Source organism: Microcaecilia unicolor, chromosome 6 (assembly GCF_901765095.1).
Source record: "Microcaecilia unicolor chromosome 6, aMicUni1.1, whole genome shotgun sequence".
In the NCBI taxonomy this organism is placed as follows: domain Eukaryota; kingdom Metazoa; phylum Chordata; class Amphibia; order Gymnophiona; family Siphonopidae; genus Microcaecilia; species Microcaecilia unicolor.
In genome coordinates this window covers 330,008,257-330,028,206 of record NC_044036.1, presented here as the reverse complement: position 1 = coordinate 330,028,206, position 19,950 = coordinate 330,008,257, and the positions used below count along the sequence as shown (strand labels likewise).

Sequence of the window (19,950 nt, the reverse complement as noted above, 5' to 3'; positions counted from 1 at the left end):
CCCATCGGGTTTTCAAGATACCCACAATGAATATGCATGAGCTAGATTTGTATACACTGCCTCAATAGCATACAAATCTAACTCATGAATATTCATGGTAGATATCCTGAAAACCCAATGGGACTAGTTATACCCCAAGGACTGGGTTGGCAATGACTGCCCTACACGATTCACAGATTAGTTATTTGCCACTGACACCTTTATTATCAACGCCATTTTGGTGTTTCTCTCTTACACCATGAAGTCCAGTTTCCTTCCAATTAGGTTTTTAATTAGTCACAGAAAGAATGTTCCAGATCATCATAATCTCTTCATAATTCTCTTCAGGTCGTGATCCTAGTGCTTTTCTGATATAGTGATGTTGTAATATTTACAAAGTTTCCAGCGAATTAGGTGTGCCACCTTATTGTGCCATTCTGTATAGAAATTTTCAGCCACAGAGCTTCACAGTCACTTGTTTTGCCTTCTTTGCTGATCTAATTCCTTGAAGAGTTTTTTTTTTCTCTTCCTTTGCATTATAAGTAGGTCATGTCACTTTTATTTAAAGTTATATGCACGAGAGATGGGTAAAGTATACAAAATTATAACAAAATGACAAGAGTATATTTAGCAATATAATTAAGTCACTATAACAATAAATGGAAGGGGGAACCAAGATGGCATCCTGAAACATGGGTACAAGCTATGGCGCCAGACTCTTTCGGTGATTTCACTTTATTATCATTTGTAGAATTATTTCTACTTTCAACTTATCACATTGAAGAGGAAAGCTGAAGGTGGCTCCTCCTCCACCCCTCATTTGGCTTCCTTCCCCAGACTAGAATAACAAAGCACTTTGCCAGCACCTCGCGTGTGTGTTCAGAACTGTGTTCGAAGAAGTAGGGAGTACTGCCCGACTGGAAATGAACGTATTGTTATGCCTAGAGGGATCAGAACTCTGCAGCCTGGTGCACTGTATGACCCTCAAGCTTCCTCTTCTGCAATCACTGCAGACTTTTGGAATAAGGTCATGCCTCAATAAATCGATTAGGGTGGTACCATGTCAGAAAACATGGGTTATTGCTTTCATGTCCATCAAGACTGTTTGAGTGTGAAAGTCTGAATAAAAGGACAAATTGCTTTTACATTTCATTTGCATAAGATAGATTGATGGCTTACTTTAAGGTCCAAAATATATCCTAATGAATACAGCAAAGAGCAGCACAAATCTGTGTGGTTTGAAAAACATATTAAGCCCTTTTTATGTGCTTCCTTAAGAGAGGTGGAAGCCTTCACTCCCTCTTCCCTCCCATGATACTAAACATACATATAAAATAAATGCAGCCTGGCTTTTGTCATTCTCCTCTTCATATTCCTACATCCTAAAGTCCCTTAACACAAAATTCATACTTTTAGAGAGTCTCCATTATCCACCACTTTGTGGCTTGCTGTGCAACCTGTATGCTAAAGATATCAACAAAACCAGCTGTTTTGTCCATAACTGAGACATAATCACAACAAAGCAGTTTCAATGGAGCCAGCTCAGTCACAAAACACTTAACACAAATGGAGCTGTTCCAAGACAAAATTGTTTTTCATGAAAGAAATCAAAACATTATTTTCTTCAATTCATTAAAAAGAATGTTTTGTGTCAAGCCTCCATCAGAATACAAAAAATCGTTTTAAAATGTTTGCATACACTCATGTTCCACCATGGTGACTCTTTTTTTGTGCAGAATCTGGTACTCCTCCAATTCCTCCTGTGAGAACAAATTTTACCTTGGAGCAATTCCATTTGTATTAATAGTCTAACTGGGCGGCCCTGTGCTCTGCAGCATGGGGGATCCAGATTTAGTTTTCTTGTCTGACAGGGTCAGCAGCGCCTGGGCATGTCATGGAGGCGACATTCTCAAGCATGGGGAGGATGAGAGAAAAGGCAGCTGCTGCTACATGAATGACCCTTACTGGCCAACCAGGAGTGTTAATGGTTATCTTGGAGGAAGCACCCCTAAAGTGGGCAAGGCTTGCCTTAGTCATTCATAGAGGGAAAAAAAATACCAAAGATCACTAAGGGCTTAAGAGAGCACGAGAAACTGTGTACAACTAGTGGAACTATAGAATTGACAAATAATGGTGCTAGTAATAGTCATATGGAAACAGAGGCACAGCAAAACACAGAAAAGTATGAACAGAATCAACATTCCTGCCCTTGATAAGAGATCTTTTATACAGACGGCATCACAATTTATATACCATTCAAACAAGATCTAAATGAAATCACCAACGAGATCAACCAAAGCCTCCAAATAATGCACACCTGGGCAGATGTATTCCAACTAACACTTAACACAGAAAAAACACAATGTCTCGTACTCGCCTCACAACACAACACAAAAAACTTCAACGCCATAATCACACCATACTGTTCTCTTCCGGTCTCACAAAACTTGAAAATTCTCAGAGTCACCATTGACCGAAACCTCACTCTGATACCCACGTGAAAAACACGACGAAAAAGATGTTCTACACCATGTGGAAACTTAAAAGAGTAAAACCTTTCTTCCCGAGATACATCTTCCGTACTCTGGTACAGTCAATGGTAATAAGCCATCTGGACTACTGCAATGCACTATAGCCGGGTGCAAAGAACAGACAATCAAAAAACTCCAAACTGCCCAGAATACAGCCGCCAGACTCATATTTGGAAAAACCAATTATGAAAGCGCAAAACCCCTAAGAGAGAAAGTTCACTGGCTCCCATTTAAGGAACGCATTGAGTTCAAGATCTGCACGATTGTACACAAAATCATTCATGCAGACGCCCCAATCTACATGCTAAACCTCGTGGACCTACCTCCCAGAAACGCCACAAGATCATCCTGCAAATTTCTCAACCTGCACTACCCCAGCTGCAAAGGACTTAAACACAAGCTGATGCACGCCACTACCTTCTCTTACAAGAGCACGCAGATATGGAATGCACTACCTACAGACCTGAAAGCAATCAAAGAAACACCTATCTTTCGAAAATCTTTGAAAACATTCTTCTTCAACAAGGCTTACAATGAGAACCTCTAACCTCACTAAGCCCACTCGATTATGAACGCAAACCTTCTATAACTACCCTAACAACTCTCTTCCTTCTTCCCTCTCCCCTTCCTCAATTGCTACACATTACTAACTGTATCTGATATCCTGTTATGACAATGTTATCAAATCTATGTAAGCCACATTGAGCCTGCAAATAGGTGGGGGAATGTGGGATACAAATGCAATAAATAAATATATAAATAAATAAAATCTTCTTTATTCACATGTAGCCTAATCTATCCTGTACCAATAAGAAAATCCTTTCTGTAGAAAGACCCTTTAACTAGCTTCAACATCCAATTATTAGGCAAGGAATGGTGAATAAGACTGAAAATATTATAATGCCTCTGTATCGCTCCATGGTACAACCGCACCTTGAGTATTGTGTTCAGTTCTGGTCGCCATATCTCAAAAAAGATATAGTGGAATTAGAAAAAGTTCAAAGAAGAGCAACTAAAATTATAAAGGGAATGGAACTCCTCTCATATGAGGAAAGGCCAAAGAGGTTAGGGCCCTTCAGCTTGGAAAAGAGACGGATGAGGGGAGATATGATTGAGGTCTACAAAATCCTGAGTGGTGTAGAATGAGTAGGAGTAAATCGATTGTTTACTTGTTCCAAAAGTACAAAGACTAGGGGACACTCAAGAAAGTTACATGGAAAAACTTTTAAAACAAATAGGAGGAAAAACTGTTTTTTTCACACAACGAATAGTTAAGCTCTGGAACTCTTTGCTGGAGGATGTAGTAACAGCGGTTAGCGTATCTGGGTTAAAAAAAAGGTTTGGACAAGTTCCTGGAGGAAAAGTCCATAGTTTGCTATTGAGACAGACATAGGGAAGCAACAGCTTGCCCCAGGATTGGAAGCATGTAATGTTGCTACTAATTAGGTTTCCACCAGGTACTTGTGACCTGGCTTTGCCATTGTTTGGAAACAGGATACTGGGCTAGAAGGACCATTGGTCTGACCCAGTATGGCTATTCTTATGTTCTAATCAACAGGTCTAATCTTTTTATAAATACACTGCAAAGCCACTAATGTTCTAAACGTAAACCAGGACGCCACTCAGTCACTGCTCTGCCACCCAGCATTCCCCCCCCCCCCCCCCACATGGTCAGGCATACAAAGAGATAGATGCAAACAGAGCACAGGACAGGGCCGGAGGGAAACTCTAGTAGGATGGGGGGAGGGGCGAGGGGTTCCACAATCCACCACCACCACTCAGTCCCTCTGGAGGTCTTCCACAACAAAATCCGTTCCCACACCTGGTTTTAAAAATGTATTCCAACCTAACTGGATAAAAAAACAACCACCATTCTTTACCAATTTCAACAGGTTGTCATTCCCCACGCATGGCATTTACTATCCCTTCCTGTTTGGCCAAACAACAGTGGCCATCCTCCTCATTGTTGCTCCCGGTTCCGCCAGGCTTTTCCCAGCTGCCAGACTTGCTAGGGGACTGGACCTCCTTTGTCTGTCCTCTGAGGTGGGGTTCTCTTCACCCACCTCTTCTGCTGACAGGTCGCTTTTCTACCAGACTCTCCCATTAAATACCAGGCTCCCTGTCTCTCCTTGCTGGAGGGTCAGCACAACACAGCTAATTGCCCCTGCTACTAGGCAGGAACGGCTTCAACTGTATCCTTTCAGCTAACACTTATTTTGCTAGGTCAGGATACTCAATCAGTTCCTCAGGTCTCAGCTGGGGTTCAGGCAACCAAATGTCCCACATAGGTCTGAGTTAACAGTTATCATTCAGCCCCCAACCCCAGTATAACTTCTTCTGTCAATAAAAGAGACGGCTGAGGAAAGATATGATTGAGGTCTAAAAAATCCTGAGTAGTGTAGACCGGGTAGCAGTAAATCAATTTTTCACTCTTTCAAAAAGTGCGAAGGCCAGGGCACACTCCATAAAATTACATGGAAATACTTTTAAAACCAAAAGGAGGAAATATTTTTTCACTCAAAAAATAATTAAACTCTAGAACTCATTGCCAGAGGATGCGGTTACAGTGGTTAGTATATCCAGGTTTAAAAAATAACATTTGAACAAGTTCCTAGAAGAGAAATCCATAGTCTGGTGTACAGATGGTCATGGGGTAAGCCGCTGCTTGTCCTAGGATTGGTAGCATGGAATGCCACTACTAACTGGGTTTATGCCAGGTACTTGTGACCTGGATTAGCCACTGTCAGAAGCAGGATACTGGCCTAGATGGACCATTGGTCTGAGCCAGTAGGCTACAAGTTCTTAACCGTTTACTGTACTCAGCTACAGCTCCTCCCCTCACAAACCACTGGGCTATTCCCCAGCGGTACACCATCCCATTATCTCAGACTTGGGCTTCCTCTCTAGTAACCCCCAGGAAAACCCACTCACCCCATCCAGAGTCCAAGAGGGTTTTCCAGAGGGAGTTACAAAAGCTTACTAATAAAACTGAAATAAAAATTCCCTGTTGAGTAGTAACATGCAAAATATCAACAGTGCACCTATTTATTATTCTGCAATCACGCAGCTCTTATACATACCTGTAGCATCACTTTTTAAAACTATTTTATAGCCTGCATGCTGTGTGAAGATTCCTTAAGAATACCACCTTGAAAGCCCAGATAAAACAAATTCTACAATTTTTTAAAAAAGGTCAAAAGATAACCAAATGGCACTGTGAAAGAAGCTATGAAAGTGAAAAAGGCATCCTTTCAAAATAAATAAAAAGCATCGGGTAGGACAAGGTCATAGGAGAAAAACTAAATTGTTTGCTTCATTCTTTACTACAGATACGTTAGACTTTACCAAAGACATCCTTTGAAGGTGATAATTCAGCATATCACTATAAAACTAGTAGATGTACTAACAAGAACAAAGTAACAAACTAAACAGCAGCAAGTCATCAGCATCAGATGATATCTACCTCGGTATTCTGAAGACCTTAAACATGAAACTGCAAACTTGCTACTGCTAATCTACAACCTATCATTAAAATCTGCCACTGTACAATGGATCCTCAAAAGCTTAGCCAAAATTGGGTGGCGGAGCAGGTGGGGGAAGAGAGGTTGGTGGTTGGGAGGCGAGGATAGTGCAGGGCAGACTTATACGGTCTGTGCCAGAGCCAGTGATGGGAGGCGGGACTGGTGGTTGGGAGGCAGGAAATATTGCTGGGCAGACTTGTACGGTCTGTGCCCTGAAAAAGGCAGGTACAAATCAAGGTAAGGTATACACATATGAGTTTATCTTGTTGGGCAGACTGGATGGACCGTGTAGGTCTTTTTCTGCCGTCATCTACTATGTTACTATGAGGCATATTTTCAAAGCACTTTGGGAGGCTAAGTTCCATAGGTTTCTATGGAACTTTGGAAGGCTAAGTGCTTTGAAAATGAGCCTCTATGTATGTTATGTTACCTAAGAACTGAAAAATGATGAGTGCAATGTAAATTCTTAAAAGTTCCAGGTGTGATCCAGGAAACCATGTCAGTGAGCCTGGTGCCAGTGCCAGATAAAATTGTGCAAGATATTGTTAAGAACAGAACTACAAAGCATTTAGATAAATCTGTCTTAATGGAAAAGAGTCAGAATAGGATTAGCCAAGGGAAGTCATCATAAGGTGTAAATAAATTAATGGAGAATGACGAGCTAATTCAGCATTTTCCAACCTTTTTTCACTCACAAACCAGCAAATTGGCTGAGAAACACTTTGTGAACCAGGGAAGTGGATAGAAAAACCAGCAGATTTGGGGTCCCCCCCCCCCCCCCCCCCCACTGTTCATCCCATCCCTATTGAACGTTTACAATAAATTAAAAAAAAACTGTGCTGGATCCGCCCTCCCATCTAGGTGCTGAAAACATTGTTCTCCACCTCAGCACCTCCCCCACAAATTCAAACTTAGTGGGTGTGACCTGATTCTCTGTTAGAGGGGCAGCCTTCTATACCAGTTTTCTTGAGAAATCCACCTTTTTACAGATTAACTGGCTGTGCTGCAGCTCTGTCTGTACATTTTAGACTGTCAATCATGACTTACTTCTTGCCACACTGTCCTCATTTGGGTTCCAGGGCTCTGTCCTCTCCTGGTTCTCCTCCTATCTCTCCCACCGCACCTTCAAAGTTCACTCTCATGGATCTTCCTCCACCCCCATCCCCTTATCTGTTGGTGTTCCCCAGGGATCGGTCCTTGGACCCCTTCTCTTCTCAATCTACACCTCTTCCCTGGGCTCCCTGATCTCATCTCATGGTTTCCAGTATCATCTCTATGCTGATGACACCCAACTGTATCTCTCCACACCAGACATCACCGCGGACACCCAGGCAAAGGTATCGGCCTGCTTATCCGACATTGCTGCCTGGATGTCCAACCGCCACCTGAAACTGAACATGTCCAAGACCGAGCTTATCGTCTTTCCACCAAAACCCACTTCTCCTCTTCCTCCACTTTCTATCTCAGTTGATAACACCCTCATCCTCCCCGTCTCATCTGCCCGCAACCTCGGAGTCATCTTTGACTCCTCTCTCTCCTTCTCTGCGCATATCCAGCAGATAGCCAAGACCTGTCGCTTCTTCCTCTTTAACATCAGCAAAATTCGCCCTTTCCTCTCTGAACACACCACCCGAACTCTCGTCCACGCTCTCATTACCTCTCACCTGTACTACTGCAACTTACTCCTCACCGGCCTCCCACTTAGCCATCTATCCCCCCTTCAGTCTGTTCAGAACTCTGCTGCACGTCTCATATTCCGCCAGAACCGATATACTCATATCACCCCTCTCCTCAGGTCACTTCACTGGCTTCCGATCGGATACCGCATTCAATTCAAGCTTCTCCTTCTTACCTACAAATGCACTCAGTCTGCTGCCCCTCACTACCTCTCTACCCTCATTTCCCCTTACGTTCCCGCCCGTAACCTCCGTTCACAGGATAAATCCCTCCTCTCAGTACCCTTCTCCACCACCGCCAACTCCAGGCTCCGCTCATTCTGCCTCGCCTCACCCTATGCTTGGAACAACCTTCCTGAACCCTTACGCCAAGCCCCCTCCCTGCCCGTCTTCAAGTCTTTGCTTAAAGCCCACCTCTTCAATGCTGCGTTCGGCACCTAACCCTTACCGTTCAGTGAATCCAGACTGCCCCAATTTGACTGCCTCTATCGGACCGACCGTTCACTTGTCTATTAGATTGTAAGCTCTTTGAGCAGGGACTGTCTCTCTTTGTTAAATTGTACAGCGCTGCGTAACCCTAGTAGCGCTCTAGAAATGTTAAGTAGTAGTAGTAGCAGTCTGCGGCAGCAACCTGAGCACCAACATTGGCACAGCCTTCGGGAGAGATTCTATATATGGTGCCTAAAAAAACTGGCACTGAAATCAGTGCCGACTAAGCGTATTCTATAATCGGTGCCTAGATTTAGGTGCCTATTATAGAAAACTAGTAAAAAAAAACCCGTTTCTGATGCAAATGAAATGGGGGCTAGCAAGGTTTCTTCAGAGTGTGCATGTGGGAGTGTGTGTGTCCCTGCCCTCTGCCCTCTCTCCCTCCCCCTTCCCCTTCCCAGTCCTTCAGTGTTGTTTCCTGCTGTTCTGTGTTTTTGTTACAGAGAGAGTGAGGGCATCTCTCTCTCCCCTCCCCCCTCTGAGTCCTTCACAATTTCGTGGGATTTCCTGCTGTGCTGTTTTCCTTTACTCATGGGGAAACCGGATATCTCTGGCGCTTCACACTTCCGGCTGGAGGCTTCAGTGGTGCCTTTTATATATATAGATGCTTATTTGATATTTCAGCGCTTAAATCTACGTGCATCCATTTACGGCAACGAAAAAGTGGCGTACATCCCAGCACGTAGATTTAGGCACACTGGGCCATATTCTATAACCAGATGCGTATGTTTGTTTTGGAATGCTCACAAAACATCCATTTCCCTACCCATAACCACGCCCCTTTTTGCCTGTACATGTTGGAAGTTTCGCGCACATCACTACAGAATACACTTAGCAAGCTGTGTGCCTAAATTCTAATCAGTGCCAATTAGTGCTCATTATTGCTTAAGTGCTGTTATCAACACTCATTATTGCTTAAGTAAGCTTGTTAAATTACATGCATTGTTATAGACTCTAGGCCAATTTCAGTGCGCTATATAGAATCCAGGGATTAGTGTCAAAGTGGATTACAGCAATATAACTAGGCATGCCTCTGATACTGGCTTCCTAGCATGCCACAACATCCACCTTTATAGCAATTGTGGCTTTGGAAGCCATGAGGCCAAGCCTCTGTTTACTCATTTGTGACTTCCAGATATCTGCGAACTCTACGCACATCGAGAAGCTTCACAGAAGAATGCTGAGACCCTTTGTCATCTCTGCAAAAGGACAGAAGCTCCACAGATTAGTTTGGATGAAATGCTGAAACCACTTTCAGAAGAAAGGAAGAAACCATGCACAGGGAGACTCCCGCCTCCAAAAAGCAAAGAAAGGGATCCTGACAAAAGAGAGCATGAAGCTCTGCAACCTTACATGCCATCAGCCACCAAGAATGCTGTCTTTAGCATAAAATCTTTCAAGGTGGTCTTCTGGAGTGGCCCAAAAGGAGACTTCTGAAGAGCACAAAGGACTAAATCAAGCTTCCGCTCTGGATACAGAGTACGAAAGGGAGGCCACAAACAGCCCGCTCCCTGCAAGAATCGAATGATATCCAGGTTAACTGCAAGAGAGACATATTCTGTATTCAGCCCCTGAAATAGGCCAAAGCTACAACTTGTTTAGAGAACCCAATGCCAACTTTTTCTGAAGACCTGCCTGGAGAAATGCTAGGATGTGCGTAATCTGAGCAGAGAAGGGAGAAAGTCTGAACTCAGAACATCAGCCACACTCTCTTATACACCATGGATGTAGAGTGTTTCCAAGACTGAAGCAAGGTAGCAAATGAACAAATCCCCCAGGAGCACCAGACCTTGCTTCAATAGGCCATGAACCTGCGGAAGACGGAGAGGACACCCGTTCAGCAGTCAAATCAGATCAGCATACCACAGCCTCCATGGCCAATCTGGAGCTACGAGAATTATTCAACCCAGTGCAATGCAATCCTTTTCAAAACGTGGCCTACCATGGACCAAGGAAGGAATACAAGTCTGAAGAACTTAGATACTTTGGCTTTCCTTTTCATTGCCATCAAGACCAGAAGCGGGGAACACCATCAGTCCACTATCAGCTGAAAACCCTAGCTGGATAGTTCCCATTCTGGTTCAAGGAGTGCCTGTTGAGAAAGTCCACCTCCACATTCAAGGACCCAGCGATGTGAGCTGCCAAAAAGCAAAGAAGATTTTTCTCTGCCCAACTCATGAGGGAGGCAGCCTCCACTGCCATCAGATGGCTGCGGGTCCTGCCTTGCTTGTTGGTATAAGCCACCGCCGTCTCATTATCGGAGAAAACTTGGACCAGGGCTCCCACCAGAAAGGGAGTGAAGTTCTATAAGGCATTCTGCACTGCCCTGCCCTGAACGTCAAGCAATTTATTGACCACTAAGACTCCTGTTCTAGCCATGTGCCCAGTGCCAGATAAACTTGTAATAAGCTCTCCAACCCAACTTGCTGGCACCCGTTGTCACCATTTCCCATTGGGTTATCGGAAAGGGAGTGCCGACAGTTAAATTCCTGAGTGACAACCACCACTGCATACTCTGTCTAGCAACCAGCATCCAAGGAAGATGAAGGTCGTACTTCTGTGACACCAGAGACCAGCAGCTGAGAACAGATTCCTGTAAATATATGAGCCCTTGCCAATGATACCACTTCCATCGTTGCTGTCATTGACCCCAGAACTTGGTCCCAGACCCTGGGCCTGTCTTGACTGAAGAGAAGATGAATCTGTTGAACCAGCTTCAACCTCTTATGCTCTGTGAGGAAGATCCTCTCCCATACTATGTCAAATAGAACACCCTGATAGTCCAGCGACTGCAGAAGGCAGACAACTTTGTCCATCGCTGCCATGCTGTCCGAATAGGCCAATGCACAAATGAGCCAGCTGTCGAGATATGGGTGAACTCCGATTCCCTGGCACTGAAGGACACTGACGACGCCACCACCAACACCATAACTTTGGCAAACGGAGCTGTGGTGCTGTGGTGAGACCGAAAGGCAAAGCCCTCAACTGGAAGTGATGGCCTACCACCGCAAAACGTAGAAACCTTTCATGTGGCAGCCAAATGGATATATGTAAGTACACCTCCTTGAGATCAAGGTAGATGAGAAATTCTCCACTTGAACCGAGGCTATGCCGGCTCTTAGAGTCTCCATGCAAAAGTGAGACATTTGGAGGCAGCAATTTAGACCTTTAAAATCTAAGACCGGATGAAAGGTGCCTTCCTTCTTTGGGACAATGAAGTAGACAGTATCTGCCTTGTACCTGTTCGGCCTGGGGAACTGGAACAATGGCCCGGAGTGCCAGCAATGAATCTACAGTGGCCTGAACCTCAACCCCCTTAGTTTCCTTTCGACGAGGAGACTGCAAGAACAGAGAAGCGACCAAGTGGGAGAACTCAGAACTTGTAACCTTCTGTAAGAATATCCAGAACCCACTGGTCTGATGTGATTTAGGCCCACTCCTCCCTGAAGATGTCCTCCCACCGGAGGAAGAGAAGAAAAAGGTGGCCAGCCTTGCATCATTATAAAGCTCTGGAGACACTGGGTGCTCTAGTTGACTGAAAGGAGGACTTCCTGTCCGAACAAAAGGAAAACTGGAGTGCCTGAAAGCAGAACTTCTAACCCTAATAGGGGCAACCAGAGACGTTCGGCTTATCCTCTGACAACCACTAACTTAGTTTCTCCCAGTTCTTTCACCAAGTTACTGAAATTTTCTCCAAATAGCCACTTGCCCAAAAGGGTAGTTTAATTAGATGTGAATTTGACACTGCACCTGCTACTCAATGCACCATGACAGTCAAAGACATTCTGCAGGCCGTAACTTGTAACATGTCATAAATAGCATTCGCCAAGTAGGTCAACCCTGCTTCCAGCTCGGCGTTATGGCACCTGTCTTGTGTTGCTGACAGTTGATGCCACTTCAGGCATGCTCTTGCCATGAACGAGCTGCACACTGTCACTTGAAGGCACAAAGAAACCGCTTCAAAGGTTTGTTTTAGCCAACCTTCCAGCTTCCTATCCTGTAGGTGTCTTAGGGCAATGCCCCCTTCCACTGGTAAGGTGGTCATCTTAGTCACCACCATAACCAGGGAGCCCACCCTAGGAAGCTACATTTGTCTTTCTCCCCTGAAACTAACGGGTAGAAGCAAGTCATGGTTCTTCTCATTCCCAGCCCCACGTTCGGTGAGAGCCATTCTGGTATAATCAGATCATGAATATCTGGATGCATCAGGAAGGCCTTAGAAGGGCCTCTAAGCCCGTCATGACCAACGAAGATGGAACTCCTGATGCCAAAGCAGAAGGCTCTTCAATGGAAAGCACTGCCAGTGCCTCAGAAATAAGAGAACTGAGCTCCTCTTTATAAAACAATTTCAGTACTTTTGGATCACCCCCCCCTCCCCCTCCACAGGAAGATCTCTTTTCTCTAACAGCTCTGCTGAATAGATCAAGGCCACATCAGATAAGAAGGAGAAGCGTAGATAGCCTCATCTGCCCACTACTGGAGGTCTAAACAAGATCTCTTAGGAGCCAGAGGGGCAGTGGGGCAAAAACATGAAGCACCTTGCAGCAACTCAGACTGTCCCTGCTTCAGTAAACAGGCCTAGTGTAAGAGAAATATAAACTCTTCAGAAAACAAAGATCCCAATGCAGCTGAATGCTGTCAAGTGACAGCTGTGCTCCACGCATGATCAGACAGATGCTCCTCCTCACTGCGCCAGTTCTCACACTCTCCTGCATCAAACTGCACACCGGCCCTGCCAGAGCCCAAAGACCCAGGCATATTCAGATGCTGTGCCAAGTCTGAAGATGTGCAATTGCCGTTTCCTCCATGTCCTGCGGGATTCCCAACTTGCATGCACTGCAATGCCCTGACTCTGGCTAGCAGGTCCACAGTGGGAACACCGCTTAACAGCCTCCATGGAAGTCGCCATTCACCCCAACTGTCACCTGCACAGCACAATATGTCCCAAGCGGTGCATCAGGATCCCTCCCCTGCACCAAGTAGAACTTGCAGCCCTCCAGGCAGCTCTGGGTGGAACTGTGGTTGGACTTACCATACCGGCTGCTCCCCACAAGTCTTACCACAGATGAGAAAGGCTCAGGACTGATACTCTGTCCCACGCTCTCCAGTAAACCTCTTTCATTCTTTTTTTTTTTTTGTGTGCTGGAAAAGGCGAGCTCCACAGGAAATAGGGGAGAGTTGAAGGGAAGGAAGAAGTAAATTAGTGGGGCACCAAAGACAGGGATCTGAAGACCTCCAGATATGACTCTGCAGACTCAAGCCACCTGACCAACTGGACCAGGAGGAAAGCACTCAGAACTAGTGGGTAAAAAGTGTGTCCATCTGCCTGCTGAAGACAGCTACAGAAAAAAAAGCCAAGAAAGAAATGTCTGAGCTCATTTTTCAGTTCTCTATCGCCACCTGCTGGTTAATGGAAACAACTATCCCCACAGGTTCTGGAATAGTGGGAAGCTATGTAATACAAGTAAGAATTAATGCAGTTTCTATGGGATGTGGTCAAGGCCACAGGTGCCGGGCTCTGCGGGTGCATTGGTTTCTCGAGCTCTGCTAATATAGAGTGTACTCTTTAACTATGTACAGGAATAAATAATTTGAATTGAATTTAGTACATCTGATCACATTGAAGAGTTGGCTCCTAAGGTCAATGCTAGTACTTTATTTAACTTTAAGATCGGCTCAAGATTGGCCACTGTAAGCAACAAGATACTGGGCTCAATAGATCTTCGATTTGACTCGGCATAGCATGTTTTTTTTTTTTTTTTAAAGTGTATGTGTTTTAATCCACGTGTCAAAAATACTAAGATGTTTTACACATAGGTGCAAATTTAAGTAAGTGTTCCTTTAAATTTTTCATTACATTCTGGACTCAGCATTATTGATGAATATAAGAAGTGATTAGGGTTTTTTTCTTAATTAAATAAAAAATAGTATTTCTATTTTTTGAATGTTACATTCTAACACGGTGAATGACCATAGATAAGAACAGCTTGGTCCATCCAGTCTGTCCAGAAAGTTTGTAAGGGTTGTTTGTACCTACTAGTCTATTGTATGTGGTGACCAAGTTAGTCCATTTGGATATACAGAAATGATGGTTAGTAAACAAGCAATAGTCAAAACCTTCTCATGAATATAACTACCATTTGTTGTTGTTTTCAAGGCCCCTACACTTCCTTCACCAGGTCAATGCAGAATGAGATATGCAACATGCTTATCATCAGTGTTCAATGTTTAAACAGAAAAAAAGAAAAAGTAAAAAAATGTGAGGGATGTGTTTACAGAAGGATGTTTATCATTCCCAAGTGAAAGATAATGTTTACTTAGCATTATATATTCACTACAGCAATGTCTAGTCGAAAATGATATACACTACAAAAACAACCATCCCTTCCCTCTCAAAGCTTTCACTAGGACTCAAGCCTTCCTTAACTGGAAGACCTAAAATGCAAACCAAACAACATTCAGGTTTTAGGGAAGCCATGTATGTTCTTATATACAGCTTACCTCCAAGTCATTTTACACATGGACAGAACCTACTACAAGTTGAACTTTATCTATCTCAGCAGAATGAAAAGCTGAGCCAAGTACACTGGAATTTAAACCAACCCAGGAATATTATGTCAACAGCTATAGTTTACTATTAATACTACTGCTATTACTACAATTTATAGACAGCAAAACTCTCCTGATGATTTAAATAAAAGGCTAAACATGAACAACTACTACCCAGAAACAGTAACGTCTTCATCGTTTCACTCAGCAAACCTTCCACCAGTCTATTTATTTACTTATTGCAAGAAGGGCACATGCACAAATTTATATGGTAATTTTGGACAATTTATTATTTTTCACACTTAATGTACATATGACCCCCCCCCCCCCGGAAAATGCCCTTTGCTGAGGGTGGAGGGCAGGAAGAATTTCCAGGGAGTCATATAAGAGTATAGGGTTGGTAGAACCAGCCTGGTAGGTGGTGATTGGGGGGGGGGGGGGGGGAGCCACACCCCTTAAGGTAGGACATAAAGTAAATTAAAAGGGTTTTGAATAGATCAGGGTCTCTGGTTGCTCAGTCCCCACCGAAACCCAAGGAACTGAGGGGAAGTTTGGGAGGGAAGCCACTAAATCTTGGGAAGGTAGGACACTGTTAATCCCTGAAAAATGAGAAAGGGGACTGCCTTTGAGTTTTCCAGCAAGGAGATCAGAGGAGGGGAGCGCCTGGTGGAAAAGTACACCCCAGACGGGACACTAGGTTCATGCGATAAAGGGGGAGAGAAAAGTGCAGCTCCTCAGGAGTATATCTGGGCCTGGATGAAGACACATTGTTCATGAACAATAATTGGATGTGATTCTGTCTTGTGCACCTAAACCAATAGAGATGAGAATTGTTTATGAACTGTTGATGGTTTGAAGTTGTTCCAGTAAAAGAAAGTAGGTAGTTACTGAGACTGCTGGTCGTTATTTGAGAAAAGTGAACTTCTGCATGTCCCAGGGTAGGAATATCCTTCAGCCTGCTGGGATGTAGCCCAGCCCCTGCCTGTGCACAGCTCATGTAAAGTACAATTTGTTTTGGGAACCCTGGTCCCAGGTACCTGACCAAGGCAGCTTAACCTGCACCCATGACTGAGGGGTACATACATCTACCTAGCTTTTGCAACTGGTTAATAACAGATAAATGTGGATAAACTGAACATATTCTAAGTGCTAGTCAAAATCCATTTACTGTAATGGCCAGTGACAATATCGTTTTCACTTTCTAGAAACAAATGGGAAAACCAACAACAATCCTGCAATTGCTAATTATTTATAACGTTATTAAAACCAACCAAGCATGGTACAATGCGAATATCACCTGCTACTGTACATACCTTATGCTTAACATATTTTTCTAAACTTGTATGTTCAACATCTCAACAAAGAGCAAGGTGAATAACGAATAGGTGCTTCAAAACAACATCAATATAATTGAATAAAATAAAACAAAACAAAACAAATAGCTGCAAACTATGCCAAAACATTTCACAGGACCCCACAGTCATGCACAAAGGAAAGATATTCTACATAAAGGAATCTTTCACATGATCATCTTCCAATGTGGTATATATCCACAAACAGAATCCCCCTTGTAGTGACATACAATCCAGAGCTGGAAAAACTGAGGAAAATCATAAGAGATCTACAACCTATACTCCAGGAGGATGAATTACTGAAAGAGATATTCCCATCCCCACCAGTACTGGCCTTCCGACAGCCACCCAACTTAAAATACAAGCTAATCAGAAGTAAACTTCCATCACAGACTGAAAAGGAACAGAAGGGCACACTTCCCTGTAATTTATCCAGTTGCAAACTATGCCAAAATATTTCACAGGACCCCATAGTCATCCACAAAGGAAAGATATTCAACATAAAGGAATCTTCACTTGCTCATCTTCCAATGTGGTATATATCATTCAGTGTAAAAAATGCAACAAAGGTTGTTATATTGGAGAAACAGGCCAGATGCTTAAGACAAGATTCAATTTACATAGACATCACATGAACAATACTGCCAGTAGGTCCCCAACCCCGGTGGGACAGCACTTTACAGAACCAGGACACTGTACCAGTGATTTCACAGTGAGAATACTGAAAGGTAACTTTAAAACAATTCAGGAACGTAAAATATTCAGAATGATTGAATATTTTGACACCCAACGGACAGGACTTAACAAGGATCTGGGTTTTGTAGCCCACTATAAACCATAAGTTGTATTTCACTGCTTATCACCCTCTCCACAAACATCCTGCTAGACTATGGAATGCTTTGAAGTCCCCTACCCACCCTGCTAGACCATCTATGAGGGACTGATATATACACTGCCAGCTAACACATTTGCTTATTTCTGATCTGATTAAGAAGGGCAACCTTCGAAAGCTAATCAAGAAATGTATTAAGTTATGGCCAATAAAAAAGGTATCATCTTATTTTCTTTTCCATGTTTTCATTTTGTTTGATTTCTATTGATTACCGATAAAACTTTGATGAAAGATAGAGGGCAACCTGCAATACTTTTATGGTTTTCCAGATATGCCCGATGAAACCCTGCTGCTGTTATGCAACTGATTTTCTACCTCTTTGCTTATCACTTCTCCTGGCACACAACAGAAACAAGTACTTCTCTAAAGCGTGTGTATTCTCCCATGACTAATACTACACATAAAACATGCTCTCTTTGCCCTGGAACACACACATAAGGGGATGGTCTGCAAATACAGTGTCACGTCACAGCCTTAAAATATGGAGGAGGAGGAAGCGCTCATCTCTCGGGTCATTTGTTGTCCCTTTGCCCCCTGAATTGAACTTCTTTCCCGAGGGTGAAGTTGGCACCAAGAAACTCGCCGGTTACCGGTCCCGAAAGCCGACCAAAACAAGGGCTGACCCGCTCCCTCTCCCCCCCTCCCCCAACAACGAAGCGGCCGTTAATTCCACAGAACCAGGAGCAGCGGATAAAGCACAGGCCGGGCCCGGACGGTCACTTTGTTTTCCCGTCCCGCAGGCCGGGCCTTCCTCCTCCTCCTCCTCCTCTGCAAACGGAGTGAAGTTATTTGAGGAGGGGGAGCTGGGCCGCGGATGTAAACAGCCCCCCCCCCCACCGGTCCGCCCAAGCTCACAATCCCCCCCCTCCCTTCCTGTTCCCGGCCCTCTTCTCTCACCCCCTCCCGCAGCCTCCGGCCTGGCGTTCACCCGGCTCCCCTGGTCGTCCGGCCCCCACCCCGTCCCCTCACCCCCCCCTCCGGGACCGCTTGAACCCTTCCCGCGACCGTCTCCGCCCCACCGGGCCCGGCCGCCGGGACGAAGGAGAAAAAAAAAATCTGGGAAGTGGAGGGACTTACCTGTCATTACTTTCTACGCCATCTTGGATCCACTTGTCAACGTCGCCCAAAGCATTGTGGGAAAAGGCCGTAAGTTCCCCCGGAGCCGCGCGCGCTGGCTGGGCGCAAAGAAGAAGAGTCTGCAAAAGTTCCTGCACGCGGGGAGAGGGGGGAGGGAAGGCTGCTGCTGCTGCTGCTGGCAAACTGCACAACGAAACGACACGGGCTTGGCAAAGGAGGGCACGGTTCAAGAACTGCGTTTCTGCCTTTCACTTCTGCAAAACTCAGTATATCGTGTTTTACGAACGGAAAATGTCCTGCTGTCTTGGACATGTTCGCAGCTTGTTTACTAAGCGTTGGTTTTCGTTTGCACAAACCGAGCGAAAATCCTTCGTAAATTGGGCCCGTAGATAGAGATACCAATCTGATATAATAGATATTGTGCAACGAAACAAAATAGAACGCAACGTCTCGAATCTGTATGCATTTTGGGATCTACTACTACTACTATTTAGCATTTCTATAGCGCTACAAGGCATACGCAGCGCTGCACAAACATAGAAGAAAGACAGTCCCTGCTCAAAGAGCTTACAATCTAATAGATCTGATGCGTTAATAAGGAGGTACGAAATGGAAGAAAACCTTTGGTACATTCACTACTACTACTACTTAACATTTCTAAAGCGCTACTAGGGTTACGCAGCGCTGTACAATTTAACATAGAGGGACAGTCCCTGCTCAATGAGCTTACAATCTAAAAGACAAGTGAACAGTCAGTCCGAAAGGGGCAGTCTGGATTTACTAAACGGTAAGAGTTAGGTGCCGATCGCAGCATTGAAGAGGTGGGCTTTAAGCAAAGACTTGAACATGGGCAGGGAGGGGGCTTGGCGTAAGGGCTCAGGAAGGTTGTTCCAAGCATAGGGCGAGGCAGAAGGAGCGGAGCCTGGAGTTGGCGGTGGTGGAGAAGGGTACTGAGAGGAGGGATTTGTCCTGTGAACGGAGGTTTCGGGTGGGAACGTAGTGAGGGGCGGCAGACTGAGTGCATTTGTAGGTAAGAAGGAGAAGCTTGAATTGAATGCGGTATCTGATAGGAAGCCAGTGAAGTGACCAGAGGAGAGGGGTGATATGAGTATATCAGTTCTGGCGGAATATGAGACGTGCAGCAGAGTTCTGAACAGATTGAAGGGGGGATAGATGGCTAAGTGGGAGGCCGGTGAGGAGTAAGTTGCAGTAGTCAAGGCGAGAGGTAATGAGAGCGTGGACAAGAGTTCGGGTGGTGTGTTCAGAGAGGAAAGGGCGAATTTTGCTGATGTTAAAGAGGAAGAAGCGACAGGTCTTGGCTATCTGCTGGATATGCGCAGAGGAGAGGGAGGAGTCAAAGATGACTCCGAGGTTGCGGGCAGATGAGACGGGGAGGATGAGGGTGTTATCAACTGAGATAGAAAGTGGAGGAAGAGGAGAAGTGGGTTTTGGTGGAAAGACGATGAGCTCGGTCTTGGACATGTTCAGTTTCAGGTGGCGGTTGGACATCCAGGCAGCAATGTCGGATAGGCAGGCTGATTCCTTTGCCTGGGTCTCCGCGGTGATATCTGGTGTGGAGAGATACAGCTGGGTGTCATCAGCATAGAGATGATACTGGAAACCATGAGATGAGATCAGGGAGCCCAGGGAAGAGGTGTAGATTGAGAAGAGAAGGGGTCCAAGGATAGATCCCTGGGGGACACCAACAGATAGCGGGATGGGGGTGGAGGAAGATCCATGAGAGTGAACCCTGAAGGTGCGGTGGGAGAGATAGGAGGAGAACCAGGAGAGGACAGAGCCCTGGAACCCAAATGAGGACAGTGTGGCAAGGAGTAAGTCATGATTGACCGTGTCAAAAGCGGCAGATAGATCGAGGAGGATGAG

The 19,950-nt window shown here is 44.8% G+C and overlaps 1 protein-coding gene across 3 annotated transcripts in view; it reads right to left on the bottom strand.

Moving 5' to 3' along the window:
- HELZ (helicase with zinc finger) overlaps positions 1–18,131 on the bottom strand; it is a 241,411-nt gene extending 223,280 nt beyond the window's left edge. For all 3 annotated transcript variants that reach the window (XM_030208449.1, XM_030208451.1, XM_030208450.1), the window contains exon 1: positions 18,067–18,131. The gene's annotated coding sequence lies outside the window, so the exon portion shown is untranslated. The remainder of the gene's footprint in view (positions 1–18,066) is intronic.
- Between the last annotated feature and the right edge of the window lie 1,819 nt (positions 18,132–19,950).